We start from the raw sequence: 25,211 nt of genomic DNA, 5'->3' as shown, positions 1-25,211 counted from the left end.
CCCCCTTTTTACACATTATGGCAGACAGCGTCCCCCTTTTTACACATTACGGCAGACAGCATCCCCCTTCTTACACATTTCGGTGGACAGAGTCCCTTTTTACACATTACGGCAGACAGCGTACCCTTTTTACACATTACGGCAGACAGCGTCCCCCTATTTACACATTACGGCGGACAGTGTCCCTTTTTTACACATTACGGCAGACAGTGTCCCCCTTATTACACATTACGGCAGACAGCATCCCCCTTTTTACACATTACGGCAGACAGTGTCTCTTTTTTTACACATTACGCTCTGCATACAGATACACACATACATAAATACAGTATATACATAAATACAAACACACACATACCCAGACACACACACACACACACACATACCCAGACACACACACACACACACAGACACACACACACACACACACACACACACACTTTCTCTCTCACGCTCTTTTTATATCCACTTACCACAGTTGTGCTGGCCAGATCTTCAACAGCATGATCCTGTGTAGCTCCGCCCCTTTTCAGCCGAACGATCACTGACACTCCTCTCCCTGTCATAGGGGAGAGAGGAGAAGGCTTCATGCTGCCGGCGCTGCTGCGGCTGCCTGTCAGTGTGACAGGGCAGGCACAGCAGCAGCAGCAGGGGGGACAGGACGGCGCTTCAGCTGGGATGCAGAGCTGTGAAGGCACCTCTCTTGCCCGGCGCCTACCTGCTCTGCATCCCTTTGCTGAGCGGGTAGCGCCGGGCCTGCAATCATCATTTCTTAGGATGCAACAATCACAAAACAATGCTTTGCACATTAGGAGCACAATTGATAGCACGAATACCTGAGACACATACAGTATAATGACATCTGAAACAGCACACCACAAACTGGTCCTGCCTCATCAACACCAGCTCAGCATTGACCCCGCCCTAGAAGTGGACATGAGCAGAGAAGACCCGGAGGTCGCCCTCCTAGTCAACTTCTTAAACGGAGAAAAGAAATGATGCAATACACATTTTATTGCCACAGACATAGGTTACAACATAGATTATTATAAAATAAGATTTTGCTATTTTTGCAGTGTTTGTATGATGATTGGCCCTTATGTTCATAATTGTATAATTTAACATTGGTTCGTACTACTTTGAACTTTTGAGACATTTTTCTGTCTATGTGAAATAATCAATAGTTGGTCTGATGGTCTGTTCACATCCATTGCCTTCTAAAGTCTTTGTTTTGTCTGCAAATTACTGTCGGCTTTGCTTTTAGTAGATCTCCGATGTGGAAATCAACAGCAAATCACAGAAAAACCGATGCTTAGTAAGTTTATTCCCAAGAGTTGTGTCAGGACTTATTTTGTCTCGATTTTGCATGGTAAATGTTGGTTAGCAGGGACTATTTCTTTTTATTATTTTCCTATCATCATCATAAACATATGCCTAAAATACACAAAACATAATGTATAGAGAACGAAGGACATTTCATATGTCCATAGTGACATAAAATTCTGAGTAGTATACTGAATGAAGCAGCAAGGACAGGTGGAGGTGTGTCCATGATAACTGCTTGACCTATGAGATTGCTGAGGAATCAGGTGATGGGAGGGGCTGAGTTCTTATGAGGGGAGGATTGATTACGTTCTCCCTCTTTTCCTCAGGAAAAATTGAACAGTGAAGTGCTCTGTGTTTATGTTGTCCTGAACTATTTATAACTACGTTTTGTGGTATTTTCTTCTCATTTCCTTTCAATCTTTACTACTCTCTATTTTCTCACCCTTTTTTCTCTAAATCTTTCTTTATCTTACTATTCTATAATTTAACATGTCAAGGCCCAGTCGTGCTGCGGGTCCCCCTATCCGTTTTATTGAAAGCGGTGAAAGGGATACTGCTGAGTCTGTGTCAGGTGGGGACAGGTTATTTCAGCACAGGGAGGACAGCGAGGTGTATTAAATGTGGGTGGTAAATCCTCCACCAGGGGTCGGACTCGACAGCCTGAGAGGGCTGTGGCAGGCGGAGCTGCGTTACGCAGAGGCTGGGTGACCAGCTTGTCTGTGTCATGCACTGGTGGCGTACTTTGTGCTGTGAGTGCTAATCCTTTTGAAGTACAATCTGAAGGTGCTATGTCTTTGAGCGTGGGTGCTATGGTGGAGTCATGGAGCAGGGTGATGCGAAGAGCGGTAACATCAAGAGGGGTTACCTCATGAGTGCATGTGCCGGAGGTGTGGTGCGGTTGCCTCATGGGCCCACGGGGGACCGTGGCTGCCAGAGGCGCTCGTTGCAGTACCGTTATTTCCAGAGGTGAGCAAACTGGAAGGGGCACAAGTGAGCAATTGGTGGTGCAAGGAGTGGAAGCACCTAATAGAGGCGTTAACAGGGAAAGGGCCAGTTTAAGGGGTACCTGTGAAATCGTGGAGGGAGTTGGTCAGTGCGCGGGTACTTCAGGCATGGAAAATGCTGGTGGGCATCAAGGAATGGAGCCTGTTAACCTGAGTATGAGGGGCAGAAAGGTGGCGTCTGAGGTAAATAAAAACAGGTGCAGTTTCTAGGCATTCATATGCAGATGCTGTGCGTTTTGGGCGAGAAGCTGCTGGCTGGAACTCGTCTGAAGTAGCGTCTATATGCACTTCAGTAATATCAGCACTGGTCCCTGTTCTTACTGCAAGTCATACTGAGGGGAGAGTCTTGAGGAAGCAGAATCCCTCTATGATGAATGAGGATAGTGTAATGCTGCTTTCACATCGCAAAACCTGCTTTTGAAACGGTTCTTTAAACGGTTCTTAAAACGGGTCTGAGCAGTTAAACCCCCTTCACATCACATGTTGTAACCAGTATATTACCATTTCATTACCGTTTTGGTACCTTTCACACTGAACCCGTTTCACCCATACAAAACAGTGGTTGTCATTTTAAATGTTTATTTCCTGCTTCTGCCTGGTGAGATCACACATGGAGACAGCCTATCACCTTCTGGGGCTTGCAAATACCGTTTCAGACCCTTTCACATTGCACAATTAAACGGGTAGGACCCTGCTTTTTTACCGTTTCAAAATACCGGTATTTTGTAAACGGTAAATTGAAGGTGACCCTTTCACATCGCAGCTCGAACCGTTTAGGAAGCCGCGGGTTCACGTGCTAGAGCACGCAGGAAAAGAGGGGGTAATGTGATACTTAATGAGTGTCTGGTGGATTTCTCCCCTTGCATTTCTCCTGCAGAATCATTGATTGTCCCCGAACTAAAGGAGGATCCAGGGGAGTCGGCGGCTGTGGTCGAATCCGCTCTGGATGAGGGCGGTCGATTTTATTATGAGTCTGATGTTTACCCTAAAGTGTATCAGGAGGATGCAGTAGCCAGCTCGGGCAATAAGTCATTGGTTAAGGAGAAAACATGCAAGCAAAAAGTTGCGTATAAACAAAAGCGTAGGCGCAGGCTCAGGAGGGAGAGTGGTTCATCCTCATCTTCCTGTGAGTCATCTGATTCAGTAGACAGCGATTGCAGTGGTTGCGGGAAAAAACACAAAAGAAGGCACAGACACAGCAGTTCTAGTATGTCCTCGGAGGAGGGTCCTGAGAACTCTCTGCAATGCGCTAATATGGCTGCCTTGAGAGAAGTACGGTCCAGAATTAGGGATCGTATACGAGAGGGCAGATTTGTTAACATGTGTGCGTTAACTAGCAAAGCAAAGAAGGCTTTAGCTGCAGCCAGAAAGAAATCGGGTATAGGTGAGGAGGCATATAAATCATATTCTAACTGCCAAAAAGGCATGCTGGTCTTTGCGACCTGCTATTTAGAGACGAGACCTCAAGAGCACATGAACATAATCAAATATATGTATTTGTTACATGAATTGGTGAGATCAGGTCGCGGGACAGCTTGGAGGTCTATTGACGAGGAGTTTCGGAGAAAACAGAATGGTAGAGTGGTTATAGATTTTGGTAAAAAGATGTGGAGATTTTTGTAGATGTTACACAACCACTGAAGAGTGGTGCAGAGGTTATGGGTGTAAAATGTGGCAGTAACAGTAATAGATGGATAGCAGGTAAGAACAGACAAGGCAGGTGCTATACTTTTAATAATAGTCAATGCACCCTAGGGTCAAGGTGTCATTTTCGGCATGTTTGTATCCGCTGTGGGGGATCACATCCCATTAGAGACTGCTCGCGGACCCCAGGTGGTAGAGGAGGTTTTCACAGACCGCAGAACCATGCTCCCGCAGTTGCCAATGCTAAGTAGTGCCCTGACTCCTGTGAGATTGGATAAATTATCTTATTGGTTAGAATCTCATCCAAATAGAGAGGATTTCCGTTGCCTATTAAGGGCCAGGTTAGTTGTGGTTTTGTTCATAATTTGCGCTCGGCTGAGCAGTTTCCGGAAATTTTGAAAAAAAAGTTGATAAAGAGGTTGTTTGGGAAGAATGGTAGTGCCTTTTAGTTATCCACCAGTTCCAGATTGAATTTTGTCCCCGGTTGGTATTGTTCCTAAAAAGACACTGGGAAAGTTCAGATTAATTCAACATTTATCCTGTCCAAAGGGGTCCTCAGTTAATGATGCAATTCCCGAGTCTTTGTCCATGGTAGTTTATCAATCTTTTGAAGATGCGTTGGCAAAGATTATGTTACAGGGTAAAGGAGCGTCGATGAGTAAAATTGATGTATGGTCGGCTTTTCGACTTTTGCCCATTGATCCGGAATTTTTTCTTTATTTGGGTTTCCGCCTGAATGATGGTTTTTATGTTGATAGATGTCTTCCGATGGGTTGTTCTATATCTTGTTCGTATTTTGAAAAGTTTAGTAGCCTTTTACATTGGTGCATTGCAGAATATTCAGGTCAGTCTGGAATTGTTCATTATTTAGATGATTTTTTGTTCATGGGACCAGCTGAGTCTGATATTTGTGGTAATATTTTATCAAATGCTTTGCCATTGTTTACTGAATTTGGAGTCCCAGTAGCTGAGAAAAAGACGGTAGGCCCTATATCGATGTTGACCTTCTTGGGTATTGAAATTGATACGATTGAGCGTTGCTGCCATTTGCCCATGGAAAAGATAGCTAAGCTGAAGGAGGAGATAATGGTGGCATTGGCCAATGGCAAGGTGACATTGTAACAAGTTCAATCATTATTGGGATCTCTCAATTTTGCTTGCAGAGTTATCCCAATGGGTAAGTTCTTTAGCAGGAAGATGGAAAGAACGACAGCGGGTGTTAAAAAGCCTGGTCATTTTATACGATTATCTAAGGAAATTCATAGGTGTTTGCATACTTGGGAAGAGTTTTTGTCAAATTTTAATGGTGTTCACATTTGGCAGTCTGAACCCAGATCCAATGTTGAGTTGCAATTATTCACGGATGCAGCTGGTTCTTTGGGTTTCGGAGTGTATCTGGAGGGTAGGTGGTGTGCTTCCCCATGGCCTAAAGCATGGTTTGATGAAGGCCTTACTGGGAATCTGTTGTTAGAAGTGTTCCCAATCATGGTTGCACTGGAGTTATGGTATGAGGTATTGGCCAATGTTTCGGTAGTTTGTTGGTGCAATAATTTGGCAGTAGTTCATGCGATTAACAGACAAAAAGCTGCTGGTCTACCTGTTTTGCGATTGTTGGATCAGATTGTCCTGCGTTGCCTTCAATGGAATATAAATTTTTGCGCTGAGCATGTTCCAGGCATTGAAAATGGCGTGGTAGATGCTCTTTCACGTTTTGAGTGGCACAGGTTCAGCGTGCTAGCGCCGGATGCGAATGTATCTGGTGACCCTTGCCCGTCTTATACCTGGCAGGTGATACAACCGGATTGGGGGGCTTAGCGCTAAGATCCTTGGCGCCTTCCACCCTTCGGGGGCACCGAACTGCAATGAAAGAGTGGGAGAGATATGTCCACATGCATCGAGACCAAGGTAAGAACAATTATACCATGTTATTGGATTATGTTTGGGAATGTTTTAGCGCAGGCAGGCCAAGAGGATTCGTATCACGTTTACTGACTGCTCTATCTTACTTCTTGAGACTTGAAGGCCGGCATGATTTCACTACATATTTCCTTTTAATGAGAGTACTGAAAGGGTGGGCATGAGCGATGCCCCCTGTACCGGACGCACGAAGGCCAATAACCATTTTAATGTTGCAGCGCATGGCGGTCATTTTGCAGGAGGTCTGGGCATCTAATTATTAAGCACTTGTATTTAAATTGTGTTTTGTGATGGCCTTCTTTGGGGCTTTTAGAGTCAGTGAATTGGTGGCCGCATTAAAAACAGCGAAGTCACCTATGCTTCGTGAGCATGTGTCACTGGAAGAAGGATGCAACGTTCCAAAACCGATCAATTAGGTAAAGGGTGTTGGGTGGCCTTGAGGTGTGTTGACGATATTGAGATTTGCCCAGTGTCACTGGCAAAGGCATATTTGAGAGCAAGGACTGATATTCCAGGTCCATGGTTGCAACATATGGATGGTATGCCGGTTACTCAATTCCAGTTTAGATGGGTGATGGAACGTTGTATTTTCACGATGGGTTTACCAGTATCAAAATACGGTACCCATTCGTTCTGCATAGGTGCGGCGACAACAGCAGCTGCGGAGGGCTGTTCAAACAGGCAAAATAGAGCTCTTGGGAGGTGGAAGTCTGATGTATTTCAGAAATATATCAGGTTTAGACCTGGGGTATCTATATCAAACTTGAGGTTTCAGCCACTCGCCATATTTGGGGGTCTTGAGGAATTTTTTATCCTGTTAGGTGCCTTAAGCCTTGGGGTTACACCCGCTTGACAGGTGTGTTTTTTGCCTCTCGTCAAGTCTGATTATTCATATTCCCTTCCCCCAACTACCCTACCTTTTAAATTTGTCATCTTAGAGTCCAAATTAATAATAGCTTAATGAGTACAAATACCATGTTAGAAAGGTTATAATGGGAATAGTTGGGGGATTATTGTCTTGAAAAAAAGGTTGTTCTATAGGTTATCTTATTTTGAATTCTTGTAGTATAAAGGTTCTGTGAATATTGTTTTGTATTTTCAGATTGGTGTTTGGAAGAGTGTCCGATATGGATTGTGGGGCACTCGTATGTCTTCCACGGTGAAAGGTCTGGGTTGGAGTGCCTTCAGTTCCCTGATGCGAAGCTGATCAGATGGATTGGTGTGAGGGGCTTACGTTGGGAGCAAGTCATGCCCCTATTTTGGCAGCAGATGCAGAGGTCGGGATGCCCGTTGAGAGTGGTGTTACATGCCGGGGGAAATGACTTGACCAAAAGGTCGGGTCTTGACCTTCGGAAAACTATGGTTAGGGACTTAGCCTACAAAACAGGTCACCCTTCCTAAGTGTGGGATGGTCTGACATTGCTCCACGGTTGGTGTGGAGAGGTGCAGAGAGACCGGCTGCCATAGAGTTGGTCCAGCGCCGGATCATTTCTGTGGTGGGCCGGGCTGTGAGTGAGAATCGGGGGTTTGTGGTCCCGCATCCCTCCATTTCAGTTTCTGCCCCTCAACTTTACATGGCTGATGGTGTCCATTTGAATTTGAGAGGTATGGAAATCTTTCTGGAGGACTTGTTGTCCTCAGTTTGTAGTTTGGCATTTTATTACTTAGGTAGAAGGACTTTTAGGAGGAGTAAGAGGAGTGTTTTTAAGGTTTGAGGTATGGTGGCGGGGTTTCATTGAAACTGTGATGGGTTGGGACGGCCTGAAATTGTGGCTGTAGTTGAAAAAGGTTTTATAGGTGCTCAGGAGATGAGAAGGTGGTGGAGTTTGATACATTACGGGACCGGGGTACCATCGGACCAGGTGGGCTACGGTCTCCGGTGGAGTTGGTAGACACCTGAGCACCTTTTTGGTTTGGAGTTGGGGAATACCTTGAGTGGAGAGTTGGCCACCGTATCCCCAGTAAAGATGAATCAACACAAGGGGTGGCAAATGGCCCCTTATAGCCCCTTGTGATGCGATGGAGGCTGGGCTGAAGTTGGGCTCTTGCCCCTTTGTGATGCGATGGAGGCAGGGCTGAAGTTGGGCCCTTGTGTAATCTTCCTAATCCACATCTTTTTGTGTCTATAAAAAACATTTCCCTTTTGCTGCTTGAGCCTTGCTCTGCTACACGGTATATTCTTTTCATGTACAGTATACATCAGGAAATGGGTATCCGGACTCCAGGTCGACAACAAAAAGGTCGACACACCTTAGGTCGACGCCAATTGGTCGACACACCTTAGGTCTACATGGACAAAAGGTCGACATGGACAAGGTCGACATGGAAAAAGGTCGACATGAGTTTTTCACTATTTTTTTCTTTTTTGGAACCTTTTCATACTTAGCGATCCACGTGGACTACGATTGGAACGGTAATCTGTGCCGAGCGAAGCGGAGCGAAGGCACCATGCCCGAAGCATGGCGAGCGAAGCCAGTCATGCGAGGGGACGTGGTGCACTAATTGGGGTTCCCGTTCACTCTACGAAGAAAACGACACCAAAAAAACATAAAAAACTCATGTCGACCTTTTTCCATGTCGACCTTGTTCCTGTCGACCTTTTGTCCATGTCGACCTAAGGTGTGTTGACCAATTGGCGTTGACCTAAGGTGTGTCGACCTTTTTGTAGTCGACCTGGAGTCCCAGACCCCAGGAAATGTCTCCATTCTCACCAGTTCTGTATGTAAAGTCCTGTCTTCTGAATATAATGTTGCCAGATCATCAATGCTTAATAAATATTTACTCACAAAACCAATGGAATCTATGATTATAAAATGATATGTTTGTTTATGATTAAATGCAGGTTTCTTCTACCAGTCATAATCTGGTTGAAAATGTTAAAATACTTTTTCCTGCCAGGGCCAGTATTTACTAAAAATCTGAGTTTGTCCGATTTGTGTTTTTTTTTTCTAAGTCCCAATCCGGGAATTCACTAAGCACCAATCTCGGCAGTGTTTGGACTATTCGTAATGGTTTGAATGACAACGTTCCGAAATACGAATGAATAGACCATCGGTCAAACATGGCTGTTTATTTCATAGAATACGGGAATTCACTATTCATTCATATTTGGGTGTTAGTTTCTGAGTGCTTAATTGCGGTCGTATTTTTTGGGGAATCGGTAAAAAAAGCGGCAAAAAAATAGACCTGCTTTTTTCATCCGTGTTTACATGTGTTGACACTTACAAATCAATCTAACCTGATTTAGGATGCCTATAAAAGGGACACAAACTTCTCTCATGCAAAATAATTTATTTCCTTATGTTTGCAGCCCAAAACTTGTAGATTTGTAAGGCAATACACATTTTTCAACATATATCCATTATTACACACATTTGTGTTCAACTTTCAAATATTTCAAATGTTGTTGTTTCTGCATCATGTTTTTAAATCTGATTACTTATTTTTAACACACACACAAACATGGCACAACAATAATGTCAGTCATTTTCGGACTGAATTATCTAAATATTATCCCCAACATATTAGGACACTTTTAGCCAACTCAATTGTGTTTTTATTGTCAATTCATCTAGAGAAGAAATGTGAAACAGTTACAATTCACATTGTAAATTGTATTGGTCATGGATGAATCTGCCTGGCTGCCAATTAGTCTGTCTGCTGGCTCAAAGAATGATTAGAATCTAGAAAGAGTAATGATTAGAAAAAAAATCAAGTGGTCTGCTTTCTGCCTGCTTAAGACAATCTGCCTGGCTGCCAATTAGTCTGTCTGCTGGCTCAAAGAATGATTAGAATCTAGAAAGAGTAATGATTAGAAAAAAATCAAGTGGTCTGCTTTCTGCCTGCTTAAGACAATCTGCCTGGCTGCCAATTAGTCTGTCTTCTGGCTCAAAGAATGATTAGAATCTAGAAAGAGTAATGATTAGAAAAAAATCAAGTGGTCTGCTTTCTGCATGCTAACATCTATGTGCAGCTCAAACAACAGTTTCCTGCTAACATAAAATACAAAGATGATAAAGAGGAAATGTGCGTACAAAATTCCTGTTGTTGTTTGTACCAGTTATAATTAATGATGTTGTACAAATTGTGAAGGAGCTAAGTGTTATATATATTCTGTTAATCATACACTTGGTAAGTGTTTTGTTTCTCTTCTCTTTAAAGAAATGGGTGTGTGTTTTTTAAATGTTTATTTGGGTGGTTGCTTGTCCTGGCCTTTGCCTTTACCACTGTCGTGTTGGCGTGCTCTGGTGGAGCGCCTTGGTGGTGATGACACTGACGTTACATTTGTAGTAGTCGTACCAGAACTGCTGCTTGTTTGCTGTTGCTGCAGGGTTCTGAGTGTTTCATTGAGGTTAGTGAGGGTGGCATTGAGTTCACGTGTTGCAGCATTTTGATTGTCTACAATTCTGGACATGGATTCATTGATCATTTGATTGCTTTCTAAAATGTTGATATAGCTTTGCTGTTGTCTGTGCTGTTCTTCCATTATGCGCTGTAAGTTGCCCATGACATGTGTAATGTCTGCACGCATGATTTCCATGGTATTTGCAATTCTTTTGTTTGTTTCATTTTGTCTACTCAGATTTCTGCTGATTCGTCTGAGGTGAGATGGTAGGCTTGCAAACATTTGGGTCTGCCTACGCAGGCAATCTTCATTAGTGGCCTGCTGTCTAGCCCAAATGGACCAGAACACTTGATCAGGGCCTTGTGTTACTGGTGTTGTTAGGCTGTGTTGGGGTGGTGGTGTGCTTTGCTGTGGTGGAGTACTCACAGGTGCTGGGGGGCTGATTCCTTCGATTACTGGATGCATTTCTAACATGATTGTGTCATCCATGTCACTGTTTTGCTGTTGTTGCGGAGGGATGCTGGTAAAAGGACTAGAAGCTGAAATTAAAAACATTTATCCGTTACTTATCCATATGTTTAATACATTGGTACAAAGCACTAAACATGGAACACATGTAATGGACTGGTGCTTTCAGATATCTGGCCTAGCAACATCATCACTCATTACTTAAATACATACATACTGTATGCCTGTTTGTGGCAAATGTGTCTGGTTACTTCATTCTGAAAGCAAACACATGAGTTGTATGGTACATCAGACATACTCCTGCCTAAAAACACATTGTAATCCATAATGTGTTGCCTTATAGTGTCTCCAACCAAAACATAGTAATGTTTTTGTATGCAGTTGGCAATGTTAGGACAAACACACATGTGTAAATGAATCTAACAACCTTACTATTTGCAAAGCTTACACATGAGTTTCTGTTGCAGCATCTTCCACACATTGTGCTACTGTATGGCTGATGTGGACATACGTATCTTTACTGGATGTTGTGAAGGTCATTTTGTTAGGTTTCCATTTCATGTTTTACTGACTTGGGTAAGTATAGCAGATTTTGATGGGTATTTACTTAATGAGTTTAAGTAAATGGTTTTTTAAAGATCTGACATTTTTAATTGTTATCACAGTTTGTTACTCACAATCAAGATGAGGGGAGTGTGGTTGGCGTCTTGGAGGTGTGTCCAAAATTTGGAGTGGGGGCACCGAACAAACAGTAGATAATCTTCGTGGCGGGGTAGCCTGCTGTAGTTGGCCCTGGACATCAGACCTTGCTTTCTTTGCTGGCAGATGTTTTTTGTGGTGTGTTCCAGAAGTGCACCTTCTGCTGCTTAAGACTTCTTTGGATGGACCTAGTATTGAAAGTGACATTTTGTTATGGCCATTCATTTACAAACCTAACCTACACTACAATGGACACTTTACCTGCTTCCGCAGCGTCATCATCATCAGATGTGATGGGAGTGACTGTAGGATGACCAGTACTGCTTTTTTTCAACACTGTAAATCCAAAAAAAAAAAAACATATTAATGATATTGTTAATACATCCACCCATTATGCTTATAAACATTACATCTTTAAAAAATGGATGTTTTATTATGAATTTAAAAATAAGGACATTAAACACAAAAAGCACAACATCAAACCCAAAACATCGTCCAATAGCCATATGCACTATGGAAAGTGCAATACAGGGAATCATATACAGGACACAGACATAGGACACAATTCCAAAAACATACACTAACAAGTCAAAACACACACAGCTTAATTTTCTAATAAAAGGAAAAAAATTACAGATGCAATATAGAAATAGGTCTGTGATGTGGCACTCCAAACACACATTACCACACATGTTTGGGCTTTATATTGGTGTGTAGTTTAGCTGATTTTAGCGTAGCTGAATCATTGTGTGGAGAAAGATCTCAAAGGGAGAAAATCTCTAAGGGATTCGTCTGGCACTTATACTGGACTTTAACTGGACGGAAACTGCATGGAAACTCCAAACAAAAGCAAATCAACACAATCCACCAAACCTTGGACTGCAGCTACAAATGTATGTACACACCTATTATTCTCCAAACCTCACTTACCCGGACACTAAACATTCACTTTCTGCAAAAAACCTGCAATACAACTTTTACTCTGACCCTGCAAATACCTGGAAAACAAATGTTTAATTGAGAAGCATATTTGATGAAATAACACTGACTTGTGGTTTGCCAACACTGTATAATTTTCCATCTAACATCAACAAATATTTGATTTACTGGTAATCTGTAGATATTAACATCATTTTAATTACTTGCAAATCGTATTTCTTTCTGCAAACTTCACTGCTCTCTCATACAGCCACCACTCCTCCCCCTATTCTCATTACACTACCAGTTTACACACCATCCACACTATGGCCAGGCTGGCAACCCCCCTTACTCATTGTCCTTCTATTCCTTTATTCTGTCCCCTGTTACCACCTCTATCCCTCTCTCACAGTCTCCTACATCTCATCCTCCCTCCTCTCCTCTGTCTGCCTCCCTACCCCTCTTCTGTTTCCCCATTGCAATTCACTTCTGCCCCTTCACACCACTTATACCCGACCGCTCAACCCTACTCTTTCCCTCCTCTGCCTGTCTCCTCACCTCTCCTCCACCAGGATCAAACTGCACTCCCTCCCTGTTTCACGCATGCAGTCTCCCTTCCTAGCCAAGGCCCCAGCACCATCATCACACCCTCTTTATCTTCTCCTTCCAAATTACTCCTACCTCAACGCTACAGCAATCCTGATAATCTCATTCACATCTCTCCCACAAACTCATACCCCCTATCTTGTGCACTCTGGAATGCCCGATCTATTTGCAACAAACTGACCCCCACTCATGACCTTTTCATTTCCAACTCCCTGCACCTCCTGGCCATTACAGAAACCTGGATTACTCCTCATGACACCACTTCTCCTGCTGCTCTCTCTGCTGGGGGCCTCACATTCTCACACACACCCCGACCCGGGGGTCGCCATGGGGGTGGTGTTGGGATCCTTTTACCCTCAAGCTACACATACCAACTTATACCTCCAGAACCTTCTCTTACATTCTCTACATTTGAGGTCCATGCATTACGCCTCTACCAACCAACTAATCTTCGAGTTGCTGTAATTTACCGTCCACCTGGCATTTCCTCCAAATTCCTTGACAACTTTGCTTCCTGGCTACCTCACTTCCTCTCTTCTGACATTCCCTCCATTATTCTAGGTGATTTCAACATCCCTATCGATAACCCCACAAAATCACCTGCCTCTAAACTCCTTAACCTCACCTCTTCACTTGGTCTCTCCCAGTGGACCACCTCACCCTCCCATGTGAACGGGAGCTCACTGGATCTGGTTTTCACTCACCGCTGTGATATTTCTGATTTCTCCAATTCCCCTTTTCCCCTCTCTGACCACCATTTGCTCTCTTTCAACTTATCTATCTCTGCTTCCCCATCTCTCCCTCCTAAGGCTACCATCACGAAGCGTAACATTGAGGCTATTGACACCTCATCCCTGTCCTCCCTGTTTGACTCCCTTCTCTCTCCTCTTCTCTCTCTCACATGCCTTGAACAAGCCACATCCCTATACAATGCATCTCTTACTTCTGCCCTTGACTCTGTTGCTCCGCCAACCACTATTCACCCTCGCAGATCAACACCTCAACCCTGGCACACCAAATGCACCAGATACCTACAAAAATGCTCACGTACTGCCGAGCGACAGTGGAGGAAATCACGCTCTAAAGCAGACTTCCTCCATTTCAAATTCATGCTCTCATCCTTCAGTACTGCCCTTTCCCTTGCTAAACAATCATACTTCAAAATCCTCATTTCTACACAGTCTTCCAACCCCCGGCGCCTCTTTGCCACTGTTAACTCCCTCCTCTGCCCACCACCACCTCCTCTCCCTTCCTCATTGTCTGCTCTTGACTTTGCCACTTATTTCACATCCAAGATTGACTCCATACGTCAGGATATCACTTCCCACCAGACCAGCAACCAGCCACCACCCATCCCTTGCCACCCCTCCCCTTCCCTCTTACCAACTCTGACATCTTTCTCCCATGTATCTGGCGAGGAAGTCATGGCCCTCATCCATTCCTCCCCCCCCACAACCTCCCCGCTCGACCCTATCCCCTCCCACCTCCTCCGTTACCTCTCCCCTTCTGCCTGTTCCCATCTTGCCCACCTTCTCAATCTCTCCCTTTCATCAGGCACTGTCCCCTCTGCCTTCAAGCATGCTCTTGTCTCCCCTATTCTTAAAAAACCTACCCTTGATCCTAACACTCTCTCCAACTATCGACCCATCTCTCTCCTCCCCTTTGCCTCCAAACTTCTTGAGCGTATTGTCTATAATCGCCTCACTGCCTTTCTTTCCTCTCACTCACTGCTTGACCCATTCCAGTCTGGTTTCCGTTCTCTCCACTCCACTGAAACTGCCCTCACAAAAGTCTGCAATGACCTCCATGCAGCCAAATCTAAGGGCCACTACTCTCTGCTTATTCTTCTTGACCTCTCTGCTGCTTTTGACACTGTGGACCATCCTCTCCTTCTGCAAATCCTTCACTCTCTTGGTCTGCGTGATACTGCCCTCTCCTGGCTGTCCTCCTACCTCTCTGATCGTTCCTTCTCTGTCTCCTCTCATGATGCTACCTCCCCCCCACTTCCACTAACTGTTGGTGTCCCCCAAGGCTCTGTTCTTGGTCCTCTCCTTTTCTCTCTCTATACGTCCTCTTTAGGTGAACTCATTAGTTCTTTTAACTTCCAATATCACCTCTATGCTGATGACACTCAAATCTACCTCTCCTCCCCTGATCTCTCCACGGCTCTCCTCACTCGTACCTCAAACTGTCTTTCTGCTATCTCTTCCTGGATGTCTCAGCGCTTTCTTAAACTCAACATGTCTAAGACTGAGCTGATCATCTTCCCACCCTCCCGCACAGCCTCACCTCCCACAATCTCATTATCCATTGATGGCACAACTATCTCCCCTAGCCCCCAAGTACGCTGTCTTGGCGTAATCCTTGACTCCTCCCTCTCCTTCATACCACACATTCAGCACCTCTCACAAACCTGTCATTTTCATCTCAAAAACATTTCTAGAATCAGACCTTTTCTCACACAGGATGCCACTAAGATCATTATTCACTCACTGATTATTTCCAGACTGGACTACTGTAATCTCCTCTTAACTGGCCTCCCTGACAATCACCTCTCTCCACTCCAATCTATCCTCCATGCTGCTGCCCGGCTCATCTTCCTCACCAAACGCACTACGTCTACCTCCCCCCTCCTACAGGCCCTCCACTGGCTTCCCTTCCCTTTCAGAATCCAATTCAAACTTCTCACACTCACTTACAAAGCACTCACCCACTCCTCTCCCATCTACATCTCTGACCTTATCTCCCTTTACTCTCCCACCCGTCCTCTTCGCTCTGCTAATGCACGCCGTCTCTCCTGTCTTCTGATTACTTCCTCCCACTCCTATCTCCAAGATTTTTCACGTGCTGCTCCATTTCTCTGGAATTCTTTACCTCTCCCCCTCAGACTCTCCACCTCTCTACAAAACTTCAAACGGGCTCTTAAGACCCATTTCTGAACCAAACGTAGCCAAATCTCAACATAACCCTCTGTTCCACGCTCTCTATGTACCCCATCTGTGTCATCCCTGTCTGTCTACCCCTCCCCTTAGAATGTAAGCTCTCACGAGTAGGGCCCTCTTCCCTCATGTGCTTATACTTTTCTTACTTTAATAATCCTCAACCGCCCAGATCCCACAGTTTTTTGACCACCTGGAACTTATCTCTATGTTTACTGGTGTAGTTATGCTTAGCTGCCCTGTACTTGTCCTATATTGTATTCAACTGTAAGTCACTGTTTTCCTATTTTTTATGTGCATTTGTACTCTGTAATCGGGCGCTGCGGAACCCTTGTGGCGCCATATAAATAAAGGATAATAATAATAATAATAATAATAATATGAGGCAAACAAAAATTTTTTTTTTTTTTTTTTTAAACAGTAAGGTAACTAAGTCTGCAGTTGTTGTGTCAGTGTACAAATAGAGACTCAAAATGAACCAGCAAATAGTGGCCTGGACTTAAACAATATTACATTGAGTACTAATGAAATTACACATGTAACTGCCTTCAAAGACACTTTGCACTACTCCAGCCTCTGACATATCAACCACTGATTTGGAAACATTGCACATGGATAACTGAAATAAAAAACAAAGTCCAACTTTCAAAATGTACAATATGCAAAAGGAAAACATTATTGCGGGACAATTCAATGACACACCAAGTCTAAACTACACATGGAAAATGTACTGTCCAAAAACCACATGACATACAAGCAAGTAAGACGTTACATTGACTTTTGTATGAAACATGACCCAAAACAATGTATTTGATGTCGCACACTTGAAGATGCAACGTCACATGACACACATTTAAAACATACAGTAAGCCAGAAGTAATGTCATAGAATGTTAAGGCAATTACACATGCTCACCATCCTTCCTGGAGCGATCGGAATCCCGGACATGGGTTGCAGACACTACTTCTGGAGGGATTATAGTCCGCATGGGCTCCTCATAGTCCAGATATGTGGCAATAAAGGGCGGACCACCACCGGTTTTGCGAGCCGACTTCGCCTCCTTGGCCATTTTGGACTTGACACTTCGCTTTATGTCATAGTACCGCTTGCGGCACGTGTCCTCCGTCCGCTTCACCACCCCCTCACTATTTACAGCAGCAACTACTTTCGCCCACAACACCGTCTTCCTCCGTGTTGGCACCTTGGCTGACTCAGGCCCAAATAGCTGCCGCTGATACTTCATCAGCTCCCGCACCAATGCCACATTTTCTGCATAACTAAACTTTACATTACGCCCAGTCTTAGTAGTGGTGCGTGGCTGCGGAGCTCTCTGACTGTCACTATCACTGTCACTTGAGGCTGCTGCAGCAACCTCACCCACCTCCTCCACCTCACTGACCTCACTCACACTCACCTCCTCTACCTGACCGACCTCCTCCCCCTCACTCACACCCTCCACCTCACCCACCTCTGAGTCACACATAATTGTGTGTCTAAACACTTAACACAGAAAAATAAAAAGACAAACAACACACGCCTCCACTACCACTGCACAAATCACACACACACACACACACACACACACACACACACACACACACACACACACACACACACACACACACACACACAGTGACAAGGGACTATAAATAAATAATACTTGGACCAAAAATTAGACAAAACCACAAAAAACAAGACTACAAGAATGACAAGACTACTTTCAAACACAATACTACACTCAGAAATTGCCCAAAAAACTCCTCACCAAACCAACTACTCACCAACCTCCACAGCACAACCTCCCTCCTCACCACTAACTAAACCCACGAGGTGCGGACGGTTTGGGGCGTATTTATATGGTTGCGCAAAGACACTCCTACCATCTGAAACACAACCAATCACGAACGGGGATGAAAATCGAAACTAAAAGTGAAAATGCGGCCGCGGGAAGAAAAAAAAACCCTGCCGCGTTTAATTTAGAAAAGAACCCAGCAAAAACAACAAAAACACGTACGCAAATGACAATGACGGCCGCAAATGTGCCAAAAAAAAACGACTGGCATCGACATCGGAAAACACGAAAACAATAAACTCGAATGCTTAGTAACTTGGCGTATATGGATTAAAAAAATTGCATGAAAATGCACCCGATACAAAACGAGTTTAAACACTACACAAACCGACTCAAACACGAATATTAGTAAATATTGGCCCAGGTTGTGAACACAAGAAGCAAGGTATACAATTTCTGCTGTCATGTTACTAAATATTTATTCTACCACTCAGGACAGATAATGTCTATTGGGGGTAATTCCAAGTTGATCGCAGCAGGAAATTTTTTAGCAGTTGGGCAAAACCATGTGCAGTGCAGGGGAGGCAGATATAACATTTGCAGAGAGAGTTAGATTTGGGTGGGTTATTTTATTTCTGTGCAGGGTAAATACTGGCTGCTTTATTTTTACACTGCAAATTAGATTGCAGATTGAACACACTACACCCAAATCTAACTCTCTCTGCACATGTTATATCTGCCCCCCCCCCCCCCCCCCCTTGCAGTGCACATGGTTTTGCCCAATTGCTAACAGAATTCCTGCTGCGATCAACTTGGAATTACCCCCATTGTTCTATGAGATACAGACCTCAATATCCTGGATTGTAAAGTGCAGGAAACTGATACTGTATGTGCAGAGATTTACAGTAATAAAATACTTTCCATCTTTATTTTTAGCAGTATCGTAGTTTGTAGCTAATGTATTTTCTATTTTATTTTGTCTTTTAACTGATTTAGGGGGGTATCTAATTACAGCCGATCTGTTATTGGCTGGTGAAAACAGCCGGATATTGCAATTAATGACTGATGGTCATTATCGTGGTATCCTATTACAGACCGAAAACGGACCCGCGATCACGTGAAAACACATGGGATCGGGGATAAGTCTTCGATCCCATGCACTATCACAGCTCCGGAAGCCACTTATAGTGTATTATCTCAGGCACCCGAAGCATAACCTGCGATAAGTGCTGGCATGGGGTGGGAGGAGACCGCCGCATAGGGGCTAATAGGATAGCCCCAGGCGATACAATTACAATTTGTCATTGACTGAGGGTAATTGGATAACCCCCTTGAACTAACGATATCGTTCAGTGATGTCATCCTGCCTCCGTCCTATGCAAGCATCGTCAACGACATAGTAAAAATTGACCTGCATGTACAGACGACAGAAGCCCTTTCAACTGTTCTTTCGACCATTCTTACGATTGTATACCTAGCCAGGACCACCTCTGTGGGTGTTCATAATTAAACTCAGTTCAGAAAGCTCCTCTTCGTGTAAACATATACACTGTTTTCATTTGTTCTGCACATTTTCTTCAGCCCATACACCCACCCATTCACCCGTTACCATATACCTATACAAAGCACATAGACTCCAATTGAGGGGTTGCTGGTATATATAGTTCCACAACTTGCTGGGATGCAAGGGCGTAGCTACCATAGGTGCAAGGAGTGCAGCTGCTATGGGGCTCAGAGCTGAGAGGGTCCCACCCTCCCTGTCACAGTTACATGTGTTATATACAGGGCGTAGCTACCACAGGTGCAAGGAGTGCAGCTGCTATGGGGCTCAGAGCTGAGAGGGTCCCACCCTCCCTGTCACAGTTACATGTGTTATATACAGGGCGTAGCTACCACAGGTGCAAGGAGTGCAGCTGCTATGGGGCTCAGAGCTGAGAGGGTCCCACCCTCCCTGTCACAGTTACATGTGTTATATACAGGGCGTAGCTACCACAGGTGCAGGGAGTGCAGCTGCTATGGGGCTCAGAGCTGAGAGGAGCTCACCTTCCTTGTTATAGTTAAATGTGTTATATACATTTCTCACCATTGGGTGGCACATAGAGGCCCTTACAAACTTTTGCCTTGGGGCCTACAATATAACTAGGTGTGCCCCTGACCCTGTTTATCGTAATGTGGTATAAAATGAGCTGGAGGGCATTACAGTGTTACGTAATATGAACTGAGGCACTGTAATGTGGTGTAATATGAACTGGGGACACTGAATGTCATAATGGGAATTAGAGATACCTAGTGACATAATAATGGGGCAGATGTTTTAAGCCTGGAGAAGTGATAAAGCAGTGAAAAAGAAGTGATAAGTGGAAGATGATAACGCACCAGCTATACAGCTCCTAACTGTAAATTTACATATTGGAGCTGATTGGCTGGTGCGTTATCACCTTGCACTTATTCCTGCTTTATCACTTCTCCAGGCTTAATACATCTGCCCCGTACTGGCAGCTCTTCAATGTTACATAACTAGAGCAATACTAAGGTTTGAAAAATAAACTTGGGCACTACTGTGGGGCATAACATTAACAACTGCTATGTGTTGTCGGTCCTCAAGTACCCCCAACAGTTCATGTTTTCCAGGTCTCCTCACAGGATTGCAAGTGAAATAATTAGCTCCACCTGTGGGTCATTTATAATGTGTCAGTGAGTAATGAATACACCTGTTCAACTGCTAGGTGACCTGGAAAACATGAACTGTTGGGGGTACTTGAGGACCGAGTTTGAGAATCACTGATGTAGACAGTGATAAAATGTCGATATGTTAGAATGTCGACTTATCGTTCCTGGTGACCCAGCAGTGACTTACCTCCTCCTGGCATCAGCGGCTCCAGCGGCATCATCTGGGTCACAGTTATGTGACTGCCACTTCTGAATCATGTGACTGTCACTACCTTCAATTCTCTGTTGTTCTGGTAAGTATAGCTCCCCTGTACCTAACCCTATTCCCTGTTCTTAATCTTAACCCTCACTCTAGTGTTTTGCTCTCACCTCCGCAACTGTAGCCTAACCCAAACCTTCCCCACCAGCCTAAGCCCTACCCTAATGTCGACATTCTGACATTGTCGACCTTTCACCCGAAGCCACATTTTAACAATGTCGACATAATTACTGTTGACATTGTGGTGTTGACATAATGAATGTCAAGGTGTTGACGTTATATCACCATTGTTATTGTTGACATTTTGCTACATCTCATAGAAAGGGTAATTTAGAAACTGCATCATTTGCAGAACATGTGCCTTTTACCTTTGAACAGCTCCCAGTAAAATTAATCTGTGTCAAGTTTTGTTGGTTGAGGCATACACCAGAAGAATGCACATTATTGTTCAAACTCTGTCTTAACTGCTCAGTTTAACTTCATTTGTGTCTTACGTAAACAATAAGTTTGTCTTTTTTTACATGTGTCAGTTTTGTGTATTTTAAGCTTTTTATTACTTTGAAGGGCAAACAGAAATGTGGTTTTCTGCAAAAGTTCAAATGAAAGGTGAAAAAGACATCCCGTCATATCAATTAAGCAGGTTTCCGTGTTTGTTCTAACATTTCAGGACACTTAGTGTAACTATATACATTTACTTTTACTTTTAAACTTTATGCCTACAAAAATGTGGCAAATACTGTACAGGGGCCCTCATTCCGAGTTGTTCGCTCGGTAATTTTCTTCGCATCACAGCGATTTTCCGCTAATTGCGCATGCGCAATGTTCGCACTGCGACTGCGCCAAGTAAATTTGCTAAGAAGTTTGGTATTTTACTCACGACATTACAAGGTTTATTCTTCGTTCTGGTGATCGGAGTGTGATTAACAGGAAGTGGGTGTTTCTGGGCGGAAACTGGCTGTTTTATGGGTGTGTTTGAAAAAACGCTGCCGTTTCTGGGAATAACGCGGGAGTGGCTGAAGAAACGGGGGAGTGTCTGGGCAAACGCTGGGTGTGTTTGTGACGTCAAACCAGGAACGACAAGCACTGAACTGATCGCACTGGAAGAGTAAGTCTCGAGCTACTCAGAAACTGCACGGAAAAATCTTTTCGCAATATTGCGAATACTTCGTTCGCAATTCTGCTAAGCTAAGATACACTCCCAGAGGGCGGCGGCTAGCGAGCGAACAACTCGGAATGAGGGCCAGGGTGTTAAGCTAATTGAAAATAAGGGTGAATATGGGGGGTAATTCCAAGTTGATCGCAGCAGGATTTTTGTTAGCAATTGGGCAAAACCATGTGCACTGCAGGGGAGGCAGATATAACATGTGCAGAGAGAGTTAGATTTGGGTGGGGTGTGTTCAATCTGCAATCTAATTTGCAGTGTAAAAATAAAGCAGCCAGTATTTACCCTTCACAGAAACAAAATAACCCACCCAAATCTAACTCTCTCTGCAAATGTTATATCTGCCTCCCCTACAGTGCACATGGTTTTGCCCAATTGCTATCAAAAATCCTGCTGCGATCAATTTGGAATTACCCCCATTGTTTGGAATCCTTTCTTGCCAGTCACCATTATCTGGGTATGGTTTGAATACACTACTTTTATTTATCACCAGTTCTGTAGATAACACAAGACACTCTAACATGTCCCCTGAAAGATCTATGGTCACTGGAGGTCATCAGGGTACCCAGTAGAACAGTGGCACCCTGAAAAGCAGAAATGTACGCCAACCACTGGCATAAGGCTTTGCAGGACTTTCTCTGATGATGGTTGGCTACTGTACAGTATGTTGTGCCACAATGTATTATGGCTCAGAGCAAGAATGAATGCAGTCACTAATTACAAGAGGGCCTTTGAGAAAGATGATTGGCGTCTTTCATTTTGGTTAGGTACTGATTTAATCTGTTACTGTTTTGATTAGATACTGAATTGATCAGTTACTATTATACCCGCAGCATGCAGATGTATAGCAGCGACAGACTGCTGATTTTAAATAAGAAGCTGTACCAACAAGCAGGTCTGGCAAGGCATGCCACTGTCGGAGATGTATGGGAGGTTAGTGATTTTTACTTTTATAATAAATAACCTCATTTATCAGTAACTTTTCACTTTGTATTTAAATCAAGAGCTGATATTTTCACTGACATTGTCAAACATTGTTTGTACTTCTTACGCTTTCTTCCCACAAGACATTTTTGACTAATACATGTTTAAAAAGCTATTTCCACCAGTAATAGCGCTGGGACGCCTCTTTTCTGTTGAATGATCCCTAAATGACAACAAGAGTGAATCTACTTATAGCTACCACCACACCAGGGCAACGTGCAATGAAATAGGGAAAGGATATAATATTGGACCTACAGCATTGGTGTTTCTATAATGGGTGCAATGGGTGCGGTGCACACGGGCCCCTGGGTCCAGGGGGGGCCCACACCACACCCATTGCACCCATTTTAACACTTACCTTTCCGGGGTCCAGCGCCGGGACCTGCAATCGTGGCAGAAATCGCCGCCAAAATGGCCGCCGCGAATGTGCGGTAGCCAAATTGGTCTCCGGATCATGGCAGGCGCCATGTTTCCGGAGACCTGCGCATGCGCAGTAGACTCCGGCACAATGCTGGAGTCTACAGCGCCGTACAGAGGAGGGGTCCCTATCGGAGGTGCACACGGGCCCCCTCCTCTGTAGAAACGCCCCTGACCTGCAGTACAAGACTTCCATACCTACAGGAGCCCTATAGGACCATACTTTTCAGTGTATAACATGGTAACATAAGCCACCCACGATGACAGCAGTTAGGCAGAAGGTGGTGCAAAACAATCAGTTGTGCAGCAGCCCTGTACACACCCTACCCCCTGACTATCAGGCTCTCCATATACTCTGTAGACCAGTGTTTTTCAACCACTATGCCGTGGCACACTAGTGTGCCCTGAGCAGTCTCCAGGTGTGCTGCCATAGATTTACAGCCAGGCCGTCAGTGTTTTGCCGCTACTGAGGCCCTGGAACGATCAATACTGGTGGGTTTAGTGGTTGCAGAGCCAGTTCTAATTTTGGGCCTGGGCAGTGTAGGGCTCTTCTGGCTTTCTCAGATGTGGCTCAGGCATTACCTATGGAGAAGCTGCGAAATGACATCCTAGGACACGCAACTGCACCATGCATCACCATTATATTTGAGTGTGCCTTGACAATATTTAAATCTTGTTCAGTGTGCCGCGAGTTGTAAAAGGTTGAAAATCTCTGCTGTAGACTAAAATGAAAGCTTCTCCAGTACATGTTGATTGTGCTGTAACCTACTTTTGCAACACAGCATTATCACATATCATCCTTGCCACACACTTTTAAGTGCAAAAGTGTAAAATTGAGCCTCGAACAGGAGGGTGCGGTTATTAAACAATCCAAAGCACTTGTAATCTGAGATTTCAGTGAAATTACATTTTTGCCCCAGCTCTCCAAAATGTGGTTATGTCGGATTCTTCTGAACCCAAACCACTCGATCTCTACCAGTTATTGCTTTTCAATACGTTAACATATCTATTCCTTATTTCAGAAATGCATAAAACTGTATTTTCATTTTTCCAGGAACTTGCCTGCATAAGCTGAAGGGTCCTGCATGTGATACTACTCAGCGCACTTTTACAGTCTTTCACTTTCATATTTTACAAGTCCAATGAATCCAATATTTACTAAACATCCCTTCCATTGCATAATAAGTGATACATTTACACATGTCTAAAATAAACACCAGCAAGATTTATTGCATGACCAGTAAATTTAGTGTGAGGAAGTCTGGAAAAAAGACATTTATAAGCAATGTTGTAGGCCCTATTAAAGTACATACTTGATTTATGGCTTAACTATCTTATTCACTCTCTTACATTTTACACTTTCATTGACTTTTTGGCAAGTTTTACTTTTTATTTGGATGTTTTCTAGTCAGATTTTGTAATTGGACAGCTTACAGTTTTCTCTGCATTTTATCACATTGCCAACTGGTGTTCTAGTGCATAGTGTGGCATATAATATGAAATTGGGCACAGTGTGGCAATATGGTAGATAGGTTAAGCGCATCCCACCCCAAAGACCCTACACCATAGGCTGCAGCAATATCAGTCTAGTGGTTGCATAACAGGTGTCTCTCTATAAACATTTGGAGACCCTTTAAAGTTTTGCTATGGGGCCCACAAAATTAAAGCTATGCCCCTGACTTGAAATTTATTTTGAAATCATATAAAACAAATGGATCTTGGACAAAATACTGTTTTGATATGTATTGTAAAAAGGCATACACTCTAAGAAACTGGTGCTGTCAAGAATGTCTCTTAGAATATGTATGTCCCACCTGTATCAGTTTTTGCTATCAACCAGTGGTGGATTTTACCTATGGGATGCACCCTGCAGCCACCACCCCCACCATCCCCCCCCCCCACCCCAGGTAAAATTTGTCACCCCCAACAGTGAGCCAGATGCAGTCCATTACTGCACTGGCTTCATTGTGACTAGCAGCGACTTCCTATTGGATGTCCTACTGTCAGTCACAGACACACAAGGCAGTCCCATTGGGAGGTGTTTCCTCCTTCCGGGACTGT

At 43.9% G+C, this 25,211-nt stretch overlaps 1 long non-coding RNA gene across 1 annotated transcript; it reads left to right on the top strand.

Moving 5' to 3' along the window:
- The first annotated feature begins 1,262 nt into the window (after positions 1-1,262).
- On the top strand, positions 1,263-24,440 carry LOC134948326 (uncharacterized). Its single transcript, XR_010182944.1, has 3 exons — positions 1,263-1,315; positions 22,583-22,682; positions 24,205-24,440. It is a non-coding gene; the product is annotated as an uncharacterized LOC134948326 (long non-coding RNA).
- Positions 24,441-25,211: the final 771 nt, after the last annotated feature.

This window comes from Pseudophryne corroboree, chromosome 1 (genome assembly GCF_028390025.1).
Source record: "Pseudophryne corroboree isolate aPseCor3 chromosome 1, aPseCor3.hap2, whole genome shotgun sequence".
NCBI classification, from domain to species: domain Eukaryota; kingdom Metazoa; phylum Chordata; class Amphibia; order Anura; family Myobatrachidae; genus Pseudophryne; species Pseudophryne corroboree.
This window is presented reverse-complemented; position numbering and strand designations above follow the sequence as displayed.